The sequence below is a fragment of the Rhinolophus sinicus genome, linkage group LG09 (genome assembly GCF_036562045.2).
Source record: "Rhinolophus sinicus isolate RSC01 linkage group LG09, ASM3656204v1, whole genome shotgun sequence".
In the NCBI taxonomy this organism is placed as follows: Eukaryota; Metazoa; Chordata; class Mammalia; order Chiroptera; family Rhinolophidae; genus Rhinolophus; species Rhinolophus sinicus.
In genome coordinates, this window is record NC_133758.1 from 94,516,492 (window position 1) to 94,539,448 (window position 22,957).

The following is a 22,957-nucleotide window of genomic DNA, read 5'->3' on the forward strand; positions in this document are numbered from 1 at the left end:
CACAGGCTGTGGCTGAACTTGGCCTGCAGAGGGCCCCCATCTAGGTGGCTCCAGCACTGGCAAATCCAGTGGCCAGCTTCAGTCAATGCCTGAGCACTGGACCACCTCCACAAACAGCACACACAAAGGACACACTGGGCTGGCACCAAGGACCCACTAAAGTGAATCCTGCTCCTTCGGCTCAGCCCCTGCACACAGCTCCTCCACTGTAGTCATGGCCAGTCCTCACAACCAATCAGCCTGAGGGTCAATCCCTCTCATTGATGTGCAAACAGTAACTGAGGCTCAACTACAACAAGAGGGCACACACACCACACACAAAGGGCCCACCTGGAGCACCTGACTCAGGTGACCAAGGAGACGGCATTGCTGGACCCCACAGTAAACTTACTCCATAAGGCCACTCTACTAAGACCAGGAGACATAGCAGCTCCTCCTAATACATAGAAACAAACACAGGGAGGCAGCCAAAATGAGGAAACAAAGAAATATTTCCCAAATAAAACAACAGAACAAAACTCCCAAAAAAGAACTAAACAAGAGGAAGACAAACAATCTACCAGATGCAGAGTTCAAAACAGTGGTTATAAGGATGCTCAATCTAAGGGAGTGCTTCAACAAAGAAATAGGAAACATAAAAATGAAGCTAGAAAACACAAAAAAGAAAGAGTCGGAAATTAAAAACATAATACCTGAAACAAAGAATACTTGAGAGGGACTCAATAGTAGATTAGATGAAGCAGAGGATGGAATCAGCAATTTATAAGATAAGGTAGCAGAAAACACCCAATCAAAACACCAAAAAGGAAAAAGAACCCCAAAAATGAGGACAGTTCAAGGGGCCTCTGGTTCAACATCAAGTGTACCAACATTCTCATTATCGGGGTACCAGAAAGAAAAGAGAAAGAGCAAGGAATTGAAAACCTATTTGAGGAAAGAATGGCAGAAAACTTCCCTAATCTGGCAAAGGAAATAGACATGCAAGCACAGGAAATGCAGAGAGTCCCAAACAAGATGAACCCAAAGAGGCCCACATCAAGACACATCATAATTACAGGGCCAAATTGTTCAAGACAAAAAGAAAATCTTAAAAGCAGCAAGAGAAATGCAGTTAGTTACATACAAGGGAACTTCTATAATACTATAAACTGATTTCTCAACAATAACTTTATAAACCAGAAGGGATTGGCACAAAATATTCAAAGAAATGAAAACTGAGGACCTACAACCAAGATTACTCTATCAAGCAAAGCTATCATTTAGAATCAAAGGACAGGTAATGACCTTCGTAGACAAGAAAAAGTTAAAGGAGTTCATCACCACCAAACAAATATTACAAGAAATTTTAAAGGGACTTCTTTAAGAAAAAGAAGGAAAAAAGAGGAAATATGGATAATAAAATGACAATAACTACATATCTAGCAATAATTACTTTCAATGTAAATGGATTAAATGCTTTAATCAAAAGAGATAAGGTGGCTGAATGGATAAGAAAACAATACCTATGCATATGCTGTCTACAAGAGACTGACTTCAGATCAAAAGACACACACAGACTGAAACTAAAGGGATGGAAAAAGATATTTTATGAAAATAGAAATGAAAAAAATTGAAAACTGGAGTAGCAATACTTACACAAAACAAAATAGACTTTAAAACAAAGAGACGAAGAAGGACCCACTAATTTCACTTCTGGGCATTTATCCAAAGAAATCCAAAAAACTAATTTGAAAAGAAATACATGGTGTGATCAAAAGATATAATGAATGTTTAAATTAAAATAAGAAATTATTACATTAAGAGACACATTGCCATTAATCCTCCTCAGAATACTCCCCTTCACTTTAAATTCACTTATCCGATCGTTCTTGCCACTTTCTGAAGCAGTTCTGGAGTCCTCTTTCATGAGTGTCTTTACTTTATCCTCTATCATGACAATGCTCCATGTCTCACATCACTTCTTATATATGGCAATTTCTGTCAAATAAAAACATTATGGTGTTTCCTCATCCACCTCATTCATCGGATCTGGCACCGTGTGACTTCTGGCTCTTCCCCAAAGTCAAAATTACCATGAAAGGTAAATGTTTTGAATTGATTCAGGACATTGAGGCAGCCATGACAGTGCAACTAAAGGTACTCACGAAAGAGGACTTCCAGAACTGCTTCAGAAAGTGGCAAGAATGATGGGATAAGTGTGTTCAAAGTGAGGAGGAGTATTTTGAGGGATGAATGGCAATGTGTCTTTTACTGTAATATATTTTTTTAATTTAAACATTCACCATATTTTTTTTTCATCATGCCTCGTATATATCCATGTGTTCAATGCAGCATTATTTACAATAGCCAAGATACGGAGGCAACCTAGGTATCCATCAGTGGATGACTGGATAAAGAATACGTGGTACATATATACAATGGAATGTTACTCTGTCATAAAAGAGAATTAAATCTTGCCACCTGCAACAACATGGATGGACCTAGAAAGTGCTGAGTTGAGTAAGGTCTGACTTGAGTAAGTCAGACAGAGAAAGATAAATGCTATATGGCTTTTCTTACATGTAGACTCTAAAGAACAATATAAATGAACAAACCAAACAGACTCATAGTTACAGAGAACATTTTGATGATTGCCTAATATGAAGTTTGCTGAGGGAGGGGGTAAAAAGGTGAAGGGATTAAGAGGTGCAAATTGGTGGTTACAGAATCATCATGGGGATGTATAGCATAAGGAACACAGTCAATTATATTATAATAACTATGGTGTCAGATGGATACTAGATTTATCAGAGTGATCACTTCCCAAGTTATATAAATGTCCTATCAGTATGCTGTTCACCTGAAACCAATATAATATTTTACGTCAACTGTAATGGAAAAAGAAAAAATATTAAACATGAAAATCAATAGTTATTAATGCTATAAGAGATGTGAAATACATTGTTAAACATTGTAGGAAATACATCTGGAGTAGTAAACCGTGAGACATAAAAGCTTTTATAAATTTTTGCTGAGATAAACCAATTCTAGAAAATGATCATAAATAAATAATTATACATGCACAAATTTATATATATGGACAGTTAATCTGGAAATATTTATAATACCAAAAAAGTGAGAAACATTCCATATGTGCATCAAAAAGTGAATGATATGCATGTAAGTTGATTCTTTTATATAAGAAATTGTTTTTGTCATTAGGAATCATATCATGTAACAATTAAAGACTTTGGATATTTTTGAAATATGAGGTTACATAAAAAATTGCTTATGTGTTGCAGTCCTGATTTTGAAAAATAGTGTTTGGGTATGTATGCATATGTGTTTATATATGCCTAACTATCCATAAATGCTAAGGAATAAAAAAGACTGAAAAATATATCAAAATTTTAACTGTTTATATCTGAGTGATGGGGTTACAGAGAAATTTATTTTCTTGTTTTAATACATTTTCTTCATTTTCTAATTTTTTAATCAGAAATAGTAAATATTTTAAATAGGAAGTTGAGATCCTCTTCCGTGGAATTGGCAAATGACAAACATGGAATGAATGATTCTCCAAGGCATTTGATTGCTATTATAGACTTAGTCTTCCTACAGGCAGAAGCAGCCCAAAATAACCAATAAAACTTGTTCACACAACTGTGCTGACAATGATATTAATGCCTAGAACAACACAGCAGTTAACTAAGGGAAAACCATGCTGGGATCAACTCGATGAGAACCAGAGGATGGTAAAAGCAAATGGAAAAAGATGAAATTGACAGGGAAAGCAAATGCTAAATTCAAGCTCCCAGCCTGGGTGGGCAGTTTGGGTGGGAAAGTAACCTCTCCAGAGTTTGGGTTCACTGACCACAAGTGGAACAAGGATTGGCAGAACAGGCCAGATTGAAGCAACTAGCTATAAAAGTGTTCTGCCCTGTGAGCACCACCCTGAAACATAATTAACCACCTGAACAAAGGAAAACGGTGCCCAGGATTTCTCCATTCAGGAAGCAAATCTGAAGAGCAGGAACTGGAGCCAGGTGCCAACACTTCCCCAGGATCAGAGGCCAAGAAAATAATATAATATCCAAAATACAAATCTGGTCAGCTTCTCATAAGACTTTCTAACTCAACTATTTCAAATTGGCTGTGTATTTCTAAGAATCTGGGTATTGGTACTATTCTAAAACCATGAGACTTTATGAGGTTATTTTCACTTGGTAACAGATTTTGCTGTTATATGAGCTATTATTTCTGACATTGGAAATAGAGCCAGTCTACCAGGATTATGGGAGTACTTCTGCTACTTTCAATTATTACATATACACATATGTGTGTGTGTGTGTGTGTGTGTGTGTGTATATATATATATATATATATATATATATATATGTATGTGTGTGTATATATATATGTATGTGTGTGTGTGTGTGTGTATATATATATATATATATATATATATATATATATATATATTCATTCATCTTTTCTTTCATTAATTTATTTGAGCATTTAACCACTTGACCATTCAGCCACGGTTCCACATATCCAGGACATTTATTATACTTAGGCATTAAAGAATACATAAGAGCATACAATTCACATGCACTGTTCTTCAAACCTATTCAAGGGAATAAAATATTAATATATAAGTGCAACAAAAGAGCTTTTATTAGTCAAGATAGCTAGGCTATGTTGTAGTAACTTTTAAAAAAAAAGAACACCTTGATATATCACTAACTTCACATAATAAAGATTTCTTTATCAGTTACAAAAGTCTAAAATTGGTAAGAAGTTCTCCAGAGTAAAGCTCCCCCAAAGGTGACTAAAGAATACAGGATGCTTTCAAAACATGGCCTCCAAATTTGCTGCCAAAGGATAAAAGAGACGGATGAGGCACATTGGCTCTTAAGTATCTCAGATCAGAAGTGATACATTTCTTTTCATAGTTTCATTCATCAGAACTCCATAACTGTCTTTAGGTTGGTTTCTCTTGAGAAGCAGACCCTGAGCCAAGGATTTGTTCAGGAAATAATCCCAGGAGAAATCAGTAATGGTTGAGAGAAACAGGATAAGAAATCCAAGCATGGTACAATTTTAGTCATTAGTGATGGGCTGTGCCATTGGGTATGGTGAGATGAAAAGAGTTGTATAAGTCCAAGGTACTTCCACATCTTGAAGATGAGGCAACCCCAGGGTCCAAAGGGAATGTCTGGAGATCAAGGTGCCAGCCCTTAGCAGCAAGGTATGTCAAAGCTGTAGTGTGGGCACACAGACCAGTTGAAGAGATCGGAGGGAATGGGCAGGGCAACAGCAATATCCACTCCAGGTTGCAGCCAAACTCAAGGAAAGCTAGAAAATATGCCCTTCTCATGTACTTATAAAGAAGAAATTTTGTAGCAAGTACATGGGTTGAATCTGTCATATGAATCTAGGTTTTGTCTAGTAAGTAGGGAAGAACCCATCAATAGCTTGGTAATAACAACATTGTTGATTAATGGTTGGCTCATTATCTTTGATATTTATTGGTCAAAGAATAAAAGAAGATTGTGTGTGTGTGTGTGTGTGTATGTTAAGAATACATAAGATCTGCTCTCTTAACAAATTTCAAGTATACAATACAGTATTATTAACTATAATCACCATGTTGAATATTAGATCCCCAAAGCTTATTTGTCTTGTAACTTAATGTTTATACCCTTTCATCAACTCGCCCAACTTTTCCCATCCCCCAGACCTTGGCAACTGCTTTTCTATTCTCTGGTTCTATATGTTCAACTTTTTTAGATTCCATATATAAATGAGATCATGCAGTATTTATAGTTTTGTGTCTGTCTTATTTAATTTGCATAATGTCCTCCAGGTTCATCCATGTTGTCGCAAATGTTAGGATTTCCTTGTTTTATAGCAGAATAATATTCCATTGTAAATATATGCCATATTTCTTTTATCCATTTATCTCTCAATGGACACATAGGTCGTCGCCATATTTTGGCTATTGTGAATAATGCTGTAACAAACATGAGAGGGCTGATATCTTTCTAAGATACTGATTTCATTTCTTTTAGATATTTACTCAGAAGTGAGATTGCTGGTGATTCATATGGTGTTCTATTTTTAATTTTTTGAAGAACCTCCATACTATTTTCATAATAGCTGTATCATTTATATTTCCCATCAACAGTGTAAAAGAACTCCCTTTTCTCCACACCCTTGCCAACACTTATCTCTTGTCTTTTTAATAATAACCATCCCAACAGATACAAGGTAATAAATAGCTCACTATGGTTTGGGTTGCCAATCCCTAATGAGTAGTGATGTTGAGTACCTTTTCATATATAGTACGTCTTTTTTGAAAAATATCTATTCGGGTCTTTTGCCCATTTTTATTCATGTTATTATTATTATTATTATGCTATTGAATTGTGTGAGTTTCTTATATATTTTGGATATTAACCTCTTATCAGATACTTGATGAAGTTTTTTTTTTTTTCTCCCATTATGTAGGTTGTCTATTCATTGTGTTTATTGTTTCCTAAGAAGATTTTTAGTTTAATGCAGTCCCACTTGTTTATTTTTGCATTTGTTTCCTATGCTTTTGGTGTAGTATCAAAACAATCATTGCCAAGACCAATGTCAAAAACTTTTCCCTTACATTTTCTTTTAGGAGTTTTACAGTTCCAGATCTTAACATTTACATTTTTGATACATTTTGAATTTACTTTTTTGTGTATAGTGTAAGATAATGGTCCAATTTCATTCTTTTGCATGTGAATATTCAGTTTTCCAAAAACCATTTGTTGAAGAGGCTATCCTTTCCCTGTTGTGTGTTCTTGGTGCCCTTGTCAAAGATTAGTTTACCGTATATGCATAGGTTCCTTTCGGGGTTCTCTTTTCTGTTCCATTGGTCTGTGTGTCTGTTTCTATGCCAGTACCACAGAGCTGCTTCAGCCTCTGCAATAGGGTTGCAGAGTCATGGAGATTGGCAGGTCATGGATGAGCATGTCACCCTCTGGGTTTTTGGAGAAGCAGAATAAGTCCCAGATCATGCTTGAGAGGGGTTGGAGCTGGCTATAGGGCTGCTTCAAGATTTGCAATTAGACCCAGGTCAGGGGGCCTACCTCCAGTGGCACAGATGGGTGTTTCCCCCAACAGGTCCCTGGGTAGGCAGGACCACTCTCAGACCATGGCTGGGAGGAGGTAGGGCTAAGTTACAGGGCCATTTCAGGATCTGGGGAGAGACTGAGGTTGGTGGGCCTACCTCGAGCCACAGATGGGTGTGTCTCTTGCCTGGACCCTGGGTAGCAGGTCTGCTTCCAGACTGTAGCTAAGAGGGGCTATAGTAGTCAGGTCACAGGAATACACTTAGCACCAGTCAGCCGGCCTATTACCCAAGGCAATCAGGTGGGTATGACTCCTGCTGGGTTCTTTGGTGAATGGTGCTGGTGGCAGATCCAAGGCCAAAGGGGGCTGCAGCCAAGTTGGGGCTATTTCTGGGTCTGTAGTCAGGACTATGGTTGGTGAGTTAGCCCCTGGCCGTGACCTTGCCTTCTCAAAATGGCCCTCCTTGGTCTTGGGTGCCACTGTGGTTCAGTCTCCTACCTGGATTCCCAAATTCCCACAAAAGCTCTTCTGTCTGTGGATGGTTGCCAAATTATTGTTGCTCAGGGGGGGTAGGAGCAGGAGACCTCCTAGTCTGTCAGCTTGCTGACATTATCTTCTATTTTCTTATTTTTCTATTTGACATATTAGCCTGAGAAAAAAATGTTGAGATCATTTATTTAAAATTACGTATTTATTAATGTCAATGAAGAAACTTGCCTAGTACAATGCCTGCACATCACAAGCTCTCCATAACTATTTGTTTTGGCACTGATATTACCCAAGGAACAAAAGCAAGGTGATTCCTTAGTAAGCACAAAATAATTTCCATGTATAACATGGTTAAGCTTTGAAGAAATTCTCTTTAAAAATAGTAAAATTGATTTGAAAAGAACCAGAAGATAAATCATCAGGTAGAGAGTCCACAGCCTTCAGGCTCAAACTGACCAAATTTCTAACCCAACTTAAGAAAACAAAGCAATTTTTATAATTCAAAATCATAGCAGACATAATAATTTATCCTTTTCCCAGATCTTTCTACTTACAATGTTGTAGGAATTTCTCAACAAATCTTGTTTCCATCTTAATTATGTTTTATCCTAACATTTCTTCTCATTTGTTGTTAGTTGGCTCTATTTTCATGTAATTACGCTACTCATATATGATGATTTCCACATTGGATGATGCAGAACTGCTCTGCTGTGTGATTATTTTGAAGGTGGGCTATGGCTCAGTGTTTCCATTGCATTTTACCCTTCACTAACCAGTACCAAGAGAATGGTACCACCTTTAAAATATAATGTACCTGGGTTTAAACAAACATCTCTGTAACAAAATTATCATTACTCAAGGTGCACACAAAATAATATACTCAGTTTAAAAGATAAGAATGGAAACAAATCCATTAGAGACATTGAATCCATAGCAGTACACCTTGAAGCTTGGTGTTCTCTAATGGCTTCACTCATTCTAACAAGGAAAACTTCTGAAGAGGGCTACGTTCCAAAGATAAGCACTGCTGCACAAAATCCTAAAACATCACTTCTAAGCATATAACTTTACAGCAGCCAGGATACAGCTCTCAAGTAGCTTCTGTGGCCAAAACAAAACCCAAAGAGGTAATAAAAAAACCAGGAAATTGAGTTCAAATGTTTAAAACATATGTGGGAACACCTACTATGTGCTGGTCCCCACTGGCCTTTGGAAATACAAAAGTGTCTATGGCATTTTCATGTTAATATGTTTCATCAAATCCTGATACCAATTCTGGATAAATTATTGCTACTGAAAGAAGATTCCCAAAGACCTTCATTAGCATTATGACTCAGTCAACACTTGTGCTAAAATAATAAGTAACAAAAAGTGATAATAATTAACAATCATCTGTTAAGCTCTCGTAGCATTCTAGATTCTGAAATCCATCTAATTATATAAAACTCAATTTTGTGGTGATTTTTTGAAATAATGGTCCTTTGTACGAGGCTCTCTCATCCCTAATTACTTTTCTATCTGAAAAAATAAATAAAAATTAAAACCACCATGTACATTGAAATGCTTTATTTCATTGTATCAAATGCAAAGTTTACACATGGAGACTACACAGTGCTCTGTACATATGCTGCACTGTTTGTCCATAAGTCTGGGGATTTCCTTTACTTGGCATGAATTATAGGAAAGGTCCCTAACACCCAGACTGAGCGAGTTACTCTAGCTTATGGTGGTGTTGGAGAGAAAAGCGCATAAACCAGAGGATGTCATTAGACCAGTGACAATGGAGGAGAAAATATCCAGTGCTGACAGCCCCGCTCACTTGCAAGCTGATTGGTGTCAACATGCCGAGCGGTACAGACAGACCGGCTTAGGAAAGGTTTTGCTGCATCTGGTGAGAAAGGAAGTGTAACAGCAAAAAGAGAACAAAATATGTTATGTCTGTGTTTGCTCCACCTAGAAAAAGCAGACACGATGAATCTACAGTATGTACAGAGAAGGAACTAACCACATGTATTAATACAGTCTTTGTGTCTCAGCTGTAAAACAGGTTCTGGGCTTGTACTTAAAGTGGCTGCACAGATGGGGCCTTTTCCCCTTTCTTTGCAATATTCCATATTCTAATTATGACTTGCACTGCTCCTGGCACGAAAGCAAGGCCACTGATGTGGCCCCAAGAGTAGGCATGATAAAAAGCCAGGCCCATGAACTCATGTGACTGTGCTTTTCCACTTCCCTTCTCCTCCCTCAGCTAATTCAGTCTGTTTCTTGGACAGCATTTGGAATTCTTCAAGCTGTCTCTGGGTGCTTTTCACTCACTGAAATAAAGAAGATCAGATCTTCAGAAGTAACTTTATAGTTACTGGCAGGAGACTGATTAACAGTGTGGTACAAAAACCCCACAAGCATATAAAGTGCTAATAACTGATTATAGGAAAAAGGATCTTTAAGGGCTAATGGAATTCTCCAGTATTCCATGTAAAATCTAAGTGCAAAATCCACATCATGGGTGACAGGTCTGCACTCTATGTGGTACTTCATGTTGGCCTTAAATGTTAGGCTATCTATTTCAGCCCATAAAGGAATAACACCATAAAATTAATGAGGATCACTGAACAAAATGTTCTATATTATCTTATTCTATTGCTGTTACTGCGAGTGGAGCCTTGCAAGTTTTCCATTCTGTATAAATTGGTTTCAGCAATTAAGTGTCGGAAGATGCATTGAACTTCACCTTAACATCCCATCAAACTCTTATGAAGAACAAATGTTCTTAACAGTAGGTGATTCTCATGTAACTTACATAGCTGTTAATATAGGAAAGAATCCTACACAATTTGTATATACACTTTAGCTCTTCAAATATATTAACAGAATTCTGAGATAAAAAGTCTTCTATTTCACGGTATGTTTTCTTTTAAATATCTAAAACTCTTTTTTTCTCTTTTTCTCATATATAGTCATTTTTTTCCTTGAGTCTCAGTAAAGTCTTTTGCCATCTGGTAATTAGAAGCATTGTTATATTCATTCATTCATTCATTCATTCACTTATTCAGTTACTCATTCAACCAATATTTACTGAATGCCTTGAAGTACAGTAGTTAACATGACAGAATGAAATCCATACTCTACCGAAAGGAGATAGGTAACAGATAAACAAGTAAAATATATAGTAAGATATTGATAGGTGTTATAGAGAAAAATAAAGGAAGTAGGAGGAATAGGGAAGAGAATTTTAAATATGGGAGCCAGGAAATGCTTCACTGAGAAAGCTAGTTATACTTCAATAGAGACAGACAGGAATCCAGCCATGTGCATTTATGGTAGAACAAATGTTCTGTAGAGGAAACAAATGCAAAAGTTTTGGAGGCAGATTATGCAGAGTGTGAGGAGAGCAAAGTGTTCAATATGGCCAGAATGGAGCAACCAGCAAAGATGACCGCAGAGGTATAATCAGGACCAGATATGCAGAACAATGCAAGGACTTTGGCTTTTACTCTGAATGAGATGAGAAGTCACTAGAATATTTGGTAGAAGAGTGACATATTTGAATGTATGCTTTATAAGTCAGTTACATTGATAATAAACTGTTGGGTGACAAAGGCAGAAATGAGGATACTAGCTAGAAGGTTATTACAATTATTCATTCAAAATTGATTTGGACTAAATTGATAGAAGTAAACGAAGTGCAAAATGTTTGGCTTGTAAATATGTATTTTAAAGGTACAGTGAGCAGTAGTTGCTGACAGATTGAGGTAGACTATGAGAGAATGAGAGAGATTGACTCCAGAGATTTGGGCTGGGGCAAATGGAAATATAGAGTTGTCATTTACTGATATGGAGAAGCCTTGGTGAGGAGCACATTCGGAGGGAAGGGTAAGAGTGTGGTTTTTAACTTGCTAAATTTGAGAAGCCAATTAGATGCCTAAGTGGAAAGCTCTTGAGCTAAGAGAAGAAGTAAAGGATGGAGATATTCATCTGGGAATTTTCAATGGAGAAATGATTTTTGAAATTATGAAAAGATGAGACTGACAAAATAGTGAGTGTAGGGAGAGAAGATTCTGAGGACTTAACCCTGAGGGACTCCAGTGACTCATGGTAAAGGAGATTAAGAGAAATCTTCAAAAGAGACCTAGAAGGAATAGCCAGTGAGAAGAACGAAAAAAAAAAAAAAAAAAACTTGAAGAGTATAGTATCCTGGAGTCCACACGAGGAAATTTTCAAGGAGAAGAGAATGATCAACTGTATCAAATCTGATGATGGGTCAAGTGACATGGTGAACAAGAACTGACTTGGATTTAGCAATATGGAGGTCATTGGTCATTCAATACCAGCAATTTCATTAGAGTGATGAATTCAAAAGCTTGATTGGAGAGGGTTTAAGAAAGAAAGGTAGGAGAAGAATTGGGGACTGTTAATTTAGACAACGTTGTTTAGGTTTTGTTTTTTTTTAATTAAAAAAAGATGAGAAATTTAGTGGTAGCTAACTGGGGAGAGTGTCAATAATCCTTTTTTTTTTTTTTTCAGATGAGAGAAATAAGAGCATGTTTGTATGTTGATAGAACGATCTAGTAGGAAGTGGAGGAAAATGATGCAGGAGGGAGAACAATGTCTAGAAGTAGGTGAGAAAGCAAGCAGTCTCCTGCCAAGCAGAGGAATTGTCTTTAGCTAGAAACACCCTTAAGTGACCCATTGTCGAAGGAATAGATGCAAGTAGGTGGTTAGTTATTATGCTAGGAGCTTGTGGACGTTCTGTTTGTTTCTGTTTTCTCTGGAAGCAAGGCCATCAGCTGGGAGTTAGGATTTAAGAGGAAGTATTAGAAGTTTGAGAAGAGAGAAAAAGTAGGAAATATATTTCAAGGAGAGTGGGAGAATGAATGGACTAGGGAAATATAATATGATTGCCAGGCAGCATTAAGAGCCCACTTGAGAACAGAGGTCATAAACTTAAAGGAAGACAGTCATTATGGGTGTGTTTTTCTGTAGCCATATTCAGCTGTATGGGAGCAGATGTGGAGTACACAGAGAGATGGATTTAACCATGGATTAAGCGTGGATAAAATTCCATAAGATAGATACAATGCAAAGAGAGAGAGAAAGTGATTGTAATGTTGGATCAGGGAATATAACATGGGTAAATAAGAAAGGGATTTCATAAGCGGGACAATGAAACCATGGTATGATCAATTGATTTTAGCTCCACTGGGGAATAAATACATGTGAACTGGAAAGACAAAAGGTAACACTCATGGAGACAGATTCTTGAAATTGAATTTTTTTGCGGTTAAGAATTGTTAGTAAAAAGAAACTACATGGTATAACCTTTGCACTGATTGTCTTATATACTGGAAGGTGTTCATTTTAGAGGAGAGGAGTTCAGGGCACCAAGAAGCTAGAATTAAGGAGCATCTACATAGATTTTGAAATCACCAAGAATAAAATAGGAACGATTTAAGAGAAAATGTCTTGAATTACAGTGGTATTCAAGGGCATCCCTATCTTGTTCAACTTCATTAGCTATTAGGGAAATGCAAATCAAAACCACAATGAGACCACCTCACACCTGTTAGAATGGTTATTATAAACAAGACAAATAATACATGTTGGAGAGGTTGTGGAGAAAAGGGAAACTTCATACTTGCTGGTGGGAATGTAATTGGTACAGCCACTATGGAAAAGAGTAGGGAGGCTTTTCAAAAATTAGAAATACAATTATTATATGATCCAGCAATTCCTCTTTTGGGGATCTACCCCAAAAATCTGAAAACACTTATCCGTAGAGATATATGTACCCATATGTTCATTGCAGCATTAATCACATTGGCTAAGTAATAGAAACAACTGAAGTGTCCTTTGATAGATGATTGGATAAAGAAGGTTTAATATGTATATAATATATTATATATATATATATATATATATATATATATATATATATATATATATATATGATGGAATATTACTCAACCATAAGAAAAGATAAAATACTGCCATTTGCGACAACATGGGTGGATCTTGAGATTATCCTGCTAAGCGAAATAAGTCGGACAGCAAATGTCAAGAACCATATGACTTCACTCATATGTGGGATATAAAACTGAAAACAACAAATGAACAAGACAAACAAACAAACAGACAAAAACTTATAAATACAGATAACAGTTTAGTGGTTACCAGAGGGTAAGGGGGGAGGGGAGTGGTAGAAGAGCAAAAAGGGGGTCAAATATATGGTGATGGAAGGAGAACTGACTCTGGGTGGTGAACACACAATGTGATATATAGATGATATAGAAATATACACTTGAAACATACAATTTTATTAATCAATCTAACCCCAATAAATTTAATAAAAATAAATAAATAATAAATAAATAAATGCTATGTAAATAAAGAGAGAGAGAGAGAGTGTGTGTGTGTGTGTGAGAGAGAGAGAGAGAGAGAGAGAATGAATGAGGTTTATTCAAGAACTAAACTCTTGAAGGAAAAAGGGAGAGTGAACTGGAAGTCAGTAAATGAGCGCAAAGAGGAAGGGTAATATGAGCTCTTAAGCATGAGCTTTAAAAGTGGAAGGATTGATGTGATGAAAGAAGGAAAAAGGATTGCCTAGAAGTGGCGATGAGGAACAAGAGCAGCTGCTCCATCTTCAGATCCAGGGACAAGAGAATGCGGAAGAGAAATAAGCCATTGATATGAAGGCTCCCAGGGAAATTGCGTTTTCAAGGAAGAACCAAAATCAGTTACAGGAGTGGTTCTCAACCTTGGCTGTTGATCTCATGAACATATTAGCGAGATGATAGATAGATGATTGATAGATAGATAGATAGATAGATAGATAGATAGATAGATAGTTTTAGATAAATATATTTGAATGCCACTGTTTAAAGTTCTCCTTCAAATTTCTCATAGAAGGCCTGCCATATGATTAAAACAAGTAATTTTTTCAGTCAATTAAATAGCACGAATGACATTACTTACATCCTCTATTATGTAGTGAGAACAGTGTTCATAGTCATGCACATAATCAGTTTACATTATCCCAGAAGAATTAATCAACGTAACTAGGCAGGAAATAATCTCACTTAAACATTCTTTTGGTATTAAGTGGGAGTTTTCCAACAATAATAAAGACTAATCCTTCTTCCTATGTTACACGGAAATTATGGAACTGAGTGTATCACTGGTTACAATTCTGAGGTGGCTGCTCGTACAATCGCAGGTAGGCCATGCAGCCATGTAGAACAGAGCGGCCATGCTGCATTGATCTTACAGGCACGGCTATACCCAAGACCTAGAAATGCGATGTTCATCTACCATAGTGAGAAATGCTGCGTGCGTTGCTTTTCTACAAGGTGTTATGGTATATAGTTCATTGTGACAACTGACAAATGGTGCTAGAGAACAAGTTCAACTGCTAATAATAAAAGATGAAAGAGTCAATTCAAAATTGTTTTAAGGCTGAATATGTGGCCCTTTTTATTTATTCATTTATTCCCTCAGACAACATGTTTTGAGTGTCTAATGTGTATGAGGCACCCTGCTGGTTAATGGGCACACAGCAGTGAGTGGAACTCTTATCTTCCTATAGTTTACAATCTTCGCTCTTATAAAGAATATGTTTTTTTCTACCTACCAAAAAGGCAAGATATATGTATGTGCCCAGATAAATGGGGTAAAATTAACTTTCATTTGGATATTTCCTCCTAAATGTATTCCCTGATGTCCCTTGTGAAGGTTGTAGATACACAGGAGTCTTATAAAACTTGGAAGGAGAAATCACAAATTCAGAGAAAAGCAGCTTCTTAGTAAATCTCTTGTGATTTTTATAATTTCAAAAATCGAAAATAAGTGTTTCTGTCATCCTTACCAAGTGGACAAGGCAATTAAAATCAACACAATCAAGGCAGTTAAAATATATATGAATTCTAAGAACACAGATGAGATTAAAGAAAAATGAGAGACCTGAGAGTTTAAATTTTTTTTTAAATATGGATTTGGCCATAATTCCTCAAGAGGAGTTGCTAAGACAAAATGGAGCGGTGTTGCAGAAAGAAATGAAAATCTCCAAGGCAACTCAGAAAAGGAGGAAGAGGTTCTCTCAAAGTATAAATGGGTCTTTGTTGAATTTTAACAAGCCCTCAAAGGACAGATTCTGGAGATGTCTGAAGTTCTTCATTTAATGTGAAAATACTTTACACTTTTCTTTAAGTGAAGAAATCACCCCATTGGCTAGGAGCCAGAGCTTGCACATTTTTTTGAGGCACCACAGGAAAAGAGAAAAGAAGAAAGACGGCAAGCACTTCCACATTCACCCAAGGGGAAGAATGTGCCCCACTTCCCAGAGTTCTCATCAGGGGCAGTTCTGGATCCTGATTAATGAGTCTTTCCCTGCTCCTGGCTTTGCTGCCCCCACTGCTGCTCTACAGTTTCAATTTTCACCCCAAATCTGGAAGTGCCTCCTCAGTGAAGAAAGCCCCGAGATGATGTGGAGGGAATAAAAGGGAAATGCAGATATTAGTGCTACCTGACCAGCAGGAAATTTGAACTGTATCAACTGAGATGGCCCAAAGAGCTGTTGAAATGTAAGATGAAGTTCAGACCAGGATTACTATGTCATGATTTTTGGGGGAGGGTGGGGAGTGGGGCAATGTTTGAGTTAAAACTTTATGAGTCAGTGTGGCACACCATCACTTTTTCATTGCATCCTGCTCTGGACTGGGACTTCTCTGAGTCACAGTGAGGCTTTCAACTTAACTGCTGAGAAGGACTTTCTGTGTCATTTGTGTGTCTGAGCTTGGGTAGCTTATCTGTGGATTATGATATATTTAAGTATGTGCATGTGATATTCATGGACACATGTAACAATAATAGTATCTACATTGGCATACTACCCACTGAACACAGTTAGGGCTTTATAAATATAAAGTAAATAAATTTCCACGATGAGGGGATGTGACACAGAAACAGAAGCACAGGGATGTATGTGATTCGCTCATGGTCCCACATCGAGGAGATGGTGGCCTTTGCTCCAGACTCTGTGCTCTCATGTACTCACCCCTCTGCATCTCCTTTCCAATGGAAACACTGATATGAGCACTAAATATCATTTTGAAAGATATAAAGATGTTCCTTTCAAGAGAAACTAGTATTTTCTAAATGTAGAAAAGAAAGGACTGTCTAAGACAGGAACACAGGACAGTCTTTGAGAGTTAGGACTGAGTTTGAATCCCATCTCCTGCCTGTTTCCAAGCTGTATGACCCTGGCCAAGTAGCAATGTTGTTAAGATTCAGTTTTCTCATCTGTGGAATGGGGCTAATAATAGTAGGTTTACTAAAAAGATTAAAGGAGAGGATGCGTATGAGGTAGCATATACCCGGTACAATGGATTTATCATAAATATGAGCAATTCATTTAATGTCTTTAACATACATTGTCCCCAAACAATCTAATAGTGAACTTACCCCAGTGAAATCTAAAATTACCACTTATTTTGCTGCCAGAATATATATTAGAAGATTGTTTTATATAGATCAAGGATTTGAAAATGGCAGGGATATTTTTTTGTGACAAGAAATAAGAAAATTAATTTTAGCACATCCAAATTCTGGCAACGAGCTGACAACAAGAAGCGAATAACTACACTTAGGTGAAACTGAGAAGCAGCTACCTGAGACAAATCAGAACGAGGCATGCTTCCTTTTTCATTTGCTTTCAACGTTGTCCCTCAGTCTGAGATTTCTTCTGGGCCATGTAGTTGACAGTCACTTGCCTTTGCAGCAGCCATTGCTTGTATGTAGCTCAGCATTGTAGCTTCTAGCACCAAAGGAAGGTTTATGACCAGATCACCCTAAGTCACTGTGTTTCAAGCTGCCAAAGACTTTGTGGTTACGAAGAATGGTAGAAGACTTCTATAATTTAAGACCAGGGTTTGTTTTTCCTTTTTCCACTGGAGTGATTCAATGTGCATTGTGTGTGCACATGTGTTCCAGTGCAGATGGAGACTCAAATGACTATCAGACCCTTTGGTGTGAGTTCAAATTTCCTGAAGGTGTTGGAATGTCTGTAAAACATCAGATGCCCTTCTGCTTGAGCTTTTTTTTTTTTTAATAAATATATTTTAATTCTCTGCTGATTTGACATCTCGCTTCATTTAGGAAAAGACTTGACAGTGTCTTTGAAAAAATGTTCATAAAAAAAGTTTTTGAGCTTCTGGCAGGTAACAGCGTTTCATGTGAAGAAGTTAAATCTGATTTGTGTATAACCAAAAACCAGTCGTTGTGTTTGTGTGTGTTCCCTCCCCCACAAGAAAAATCTAAAATCTTTATTCTTGTTCCAATACTATTACTCATATTTTACAGAATTATTGGTGAGCCGCTGTCATCGCTCTTACAATGCATTTTTCCTACTTACGCTTCAGAAAGTTTTTTTTTCACGGAGGCTTGGGCAATATTATCAACGTTAAGTGCTGGGATTTTATTTGTAAGCCCTGTGATAATTGCAAAGTAGCTTCCTCTGCCTTCTTCATTTTGCATTTGTCAAACAGAAGAAAGGAAAAAACCCACCCCCATGGCAAAATTCTGAAGTGATTAGAATTACTGCAATGGATCCCAAACCAAAGATTAAAGCCATGTCTCTAGAATGCCATTGTGACCATATAACATATGATACTATATCTACCTCAGGATAAGCAAGTTTATTCTGTAGTAGCAAATGACCACCAAGTCACAGTGACTTAAAATAATAAAAGTTTTATTTTTTTTTTGCTTATGTGACATGACCATCTCTGGTTCAGAGGGTTTCTGTTCATCACAGACATTCATGGACTTTTCTCATCATTATTCCAAAAGAAAAATGGGTTCTTAAAAGGGCCTTGCAGTCTCAGTTAGGTGCTCAGGTCTACAGATTGACACATATCGTTTCTCACAACTCATTGAGCAGCACTAGTCACATGGCCCCCATCACCATCACAGGCCAGCAAGTAGTATGTCCAATATGTGCCTGTAGTAGTGGGAACCTGAAAGCTTTTGGGAAGAGCACTAACGAGTGCCAACAGTGAATTCAAAGGAGGGATTCTGAATTTGGAAATTGCCTTTACCTTATTGCTCCATAAATTCTGAAGACTCAGTGCTGGGTGAGCAAGAGGGAAGTACAGCCAGACTCATTGAATTGAAAGGCAAAAATAAGAGGGAGATCAATATACAACTTTGCTCATATCAGTTCTGCTCCAAACTACATTGTTATAATTAGTGTCAGCTTTTTAAAATATAAAATGTACTTTAAAAATCACACAAAATAGTCAATATTATATGTGAGAAGTATCATCAAAAAATGTTATGACACATTTGTGTAGTATTACAAGGAACAAAGCCAGGTCATTCATTATTTAGCTTAGCACCAAAAGAAAATCGCTGAAATGTGAAATGTACACACACTAAGGTTTAAGTGTGCAAATTTCTAAGTTCGCTTAGATAAGTTTATTATAAGTATTGCCAGGATTCTCTAATATAATAACTACTTGCCAGAAAATAATTTTTCCTTTGAGTACTATAAGTGGTAGCCACATTTCAGTTTGTTTCATTCTTAGATGTCAATGTTTTCATAATTGTACTTTTATTTATAAATACTCTCTCTAACCATGAAGCCACCCATGAATGCTAGATTACTGAACTGTTTTTTTTATATTTTAATTGCAATTTATGTACAATATTATATTAGTTTCAGTGTGCAACATAGTTATTATACATTTATATAACTTACGAAGGGATCACCCTGATAAATCTATTACCCATCTGACTACACATAGTTATTACAATAATATTGACTGTATTCCATATGCTATATTTTACATCCCCATGACTATTTTGTAATTACCAATTTGTTCCTTTTAATCCCTCCCCCCCTTCACCCATTCCTCCAACCACCCTCCCATCTGGCAACCATCAAACTGTTCTCAGTATCCATGAATTTGTTTCTGTTTTGTTTGTTCATTTATTTTGTTTTTTAGATTTGACATATAAGTGAAATCATATGGTATTTGTTTTTCTCTGTTTGACTTATTTCATTTAGCATAATACCCTCTAGGTCCATCTGTATTGTTGCAGATAGCAAGATTTCATTCATTTTTATGGCTGAGTAATATTCCATTCTATATATGTACTACTTTTTTTTTTTTTTTTTAATTAAAGTTATTGGGGTGACAATTGTTAGTAAAGTTACATAGATTTCAGGTGTACAATTCTGTATTACATCATCTATAAATCCCATTGTGTGTTCACCACCCAGAGTCAGTTCTCCTTCCATCACCATATATTTGATCCTCTTTACCCTCATCTACCAACCCCCTCCACCCTTACCCTCTGGTAACTACTAAACAATTGTCTGTGTCTACTACTACTTCTTTATCCATTCATCCATTGATGGATGCTTAGGTTACTTCTGTATCTTGGCCATTGTAAATAATGCTGCAAAGGGCATAATGATACATATGTCATTTAAAGTTAGTGTTTTGGGTTTCTTCGGATAAAACCCAAAAGTGGAATTACTGGTCCTTCTTTGCCTGTTTATTGTCTCTGTTTTTAAGTCTATATTGCCTGGTATGAGTACTGCTATACCAATTTTTGTTTGTTTTCTATTTTTCATTAAATATCTATGTGCATCCCTTTATTTTCACATAGTGTGTGACTTTTGATCTGAATGAATCTTTTGTAGGCAGCATATGTAAGGGTCTTATCCATTCAGCCACTCTATGTCTTTTGAGTGAAGCATTTAATCCATTTACATTAAATGTAATTGTTGATAGATATGTAGTTATTGCCACTTTATTATTCTTTTTTTCTCTCTATTTTTCTCCTTCTTAAAGAAATCCCTTTAACATTTCTTGTAATACTGATTTGGTGGTAAGGAACTACTTTTGCTTTTTCTTGTCTTGGAAAATCTGTACCTGCTCTTTGATTCTAAGTGATAGCTTTGCTGGGTAGAATAATCTTGGTTCCAAGTCCTTATTTTTCATCACTTTGAATATTTCATACCTGGCCTGAAACGTTTCTGTTGAGAAAACAGTCAACAGTCTAAGGGGAGCTCCCTTGTAGGTAGTTAATTGCTTTTCTTTTGCTGCTTGTAAGATTTCCTCTTTGTCTTTAACCTTGGCATTTTAATTATGATGTGTCTTAGTGTGGGCCTCTATGGGTTCATCTTGTTTGGGATTCTCTGTGCTTCCTGGATTTGGATGTCTATTTCCTTCTCCATGTTAAGGAAGTTTCACATCATTATTTATTCAAATAGATTTTCAATTCCCTGCTCTCTCTTCTCCTTCTGGTACCCCTATGATACTTGACATTGTCTCAGAGGCTCCTTAAACTATCCTCATTTTTTTGGATTCTTTTCTTTGTGCTGTTCTGATTGGGTGTTTTCTGCTACCTTATCTTCCAAATTGTTGATTTAATCCTCTGCTTCATCCAATTTACTGTTGATTTCCTCTAATGCATTCTTCATTTCAGTTATTGTATTCTTCATTCCTAATTCGTTCTTTTTGTGTTTTCTATCTCCAGTTTTGTGTTTCCTATCTCTTTCTTGAAGTTCTCACTGAGATCATTGAACATCCTTATAACTAGTGTTTTGAATTTTGTATCAGATAGATTGCTTATCTCCATTTTATTTAGTTCTTTTTCTGGACTTTTGTTCTGCTCTTTCATTTGGGACAATTTCTTTGTTTACTCATTTGTCTGCCTCCCTGTTTGTTTCTATGTATTAGATAGAGCTGCTATATCTCTCAATCTGGGTAAAGTAGCATTATGTAATAGATGTCCTGTGGGCCCAATGGCACAATCTCCCTGGTCACCTAAACCAAGTTCTTCAGGTGTGTGTCTTGTGTGAGTTGTGTGCACCCTTCTGTTGTAGTTCAGCCTTGATTCCCATTGGCATGTCAATAGGAGGGATTAACCCTCAGGTTGAATGGTTGTGAAAACTGGCTGTGACTATAGTGGAAGAGCTATTGTTTGTTCAGGGGCTGACCCTACAGAATGGAATTTGCTTTCATGGGGTCTGGTGCCTGCTGTGCCTGTCCTTTGGGTGTGTCATTTGTGGCAGTGGTTGGGTGGTGCTCTGGTGTGGTCTGATACTGGCCACCAGGTGTATTGGTGGGGGGGCCTTTTGAGAGGTGCTCTGGTACAGGCCAAATTCATCTGCTGCCTGTTCCCTGCCCAGGAACACTTGGTATGAGCAACAAAGTGATCTATAGATGGTTGCCACTTGTTCTGGGCTTGGAGGTGCCTGGGAGAGGCTAAGCTGTGATCTGAGGCCAGCTGCCACTAGTGCTGGGCTTGAGCCTTCTTAGCAAAAGGTATGAGGCATGCCAAGGCCAGATGCTGCTAGTTTGGGATTTTTGAACCTTGGAGAGATTTTAGGAAAGTCTGCAGCATGAGCCAAGACAGGCCGTTTGCATGGAAAAGCCACTAGAAGCAGCTTGGGTAGGCTCACAAGTTGGGTGGTATGGGGTCTCAGGGAATCACCAGGGTAGGGGAACAGTGTTAGACAGGTTGATGGAGACTCAGACATGGCAGCTGCTTGCATGTACAGACTGGGCAAGGTAGGTCCCAACAAAGGAACAATGGCTTCTGCCAGCACTTATGTCTGGGAGAAAGCAGCTCCTCCAGCCCTCCCCTTCTAACCAGACAATTCAGTTACTCCCAGTAAGTTCCTGGCATATTTTGAGCTGCTGCCCTAGCTCTGGAGCTCAAAGCAAATGAGTCCATACATGTGTAAGTCTGTGCATGCATCCTTTAAGAGGAACTCCTGGGACTCCAGCAGCCTTCTATCTGTCTCATTCATCCATAATCTCTGCTGGTTTTCACAGCCAGAAGTTATGGAACCCTGGGCTGGGGAGCTTGGTGTGGGGTTGGAACCTCTCAGTCCTTGGGGGAACATCCACATCTGAGATATCCTTCCAATTTTTAACCAGTACATATGGGTATGAATCCAACCCATTCCAAATCTCTGCCTCTCCTACTAGTCTCGCCGTGGCTTACTCTATATATACTTAGTTATAGGAGTTCTGTTCAGCTAGACTTCAGGCAATTCTCAATGATAGTTGTTCTGTAGTTTCGTTGTAATTTTGATGCGGTCATTGGAGAAGTGAACACAACATTTACCTACTCCGCCATCTTGACCCTCAAATGTTTCTTAATTATGTTTCAATAGTTAATTCCTGCAATTGTTTATCAATTCATCTGTTTAGGAACACAAGGAATTTCCAGTTTTCAGTATTACAAATATAATGGTGCTTTGAACATTTAGGTACAAGTGTTTATGGGGACATAAACTTTCATTTCTCTGGGGCATGTACCTTGAAATGGAATAATGGCATCATAGAAAAGTGTATTTCTTACT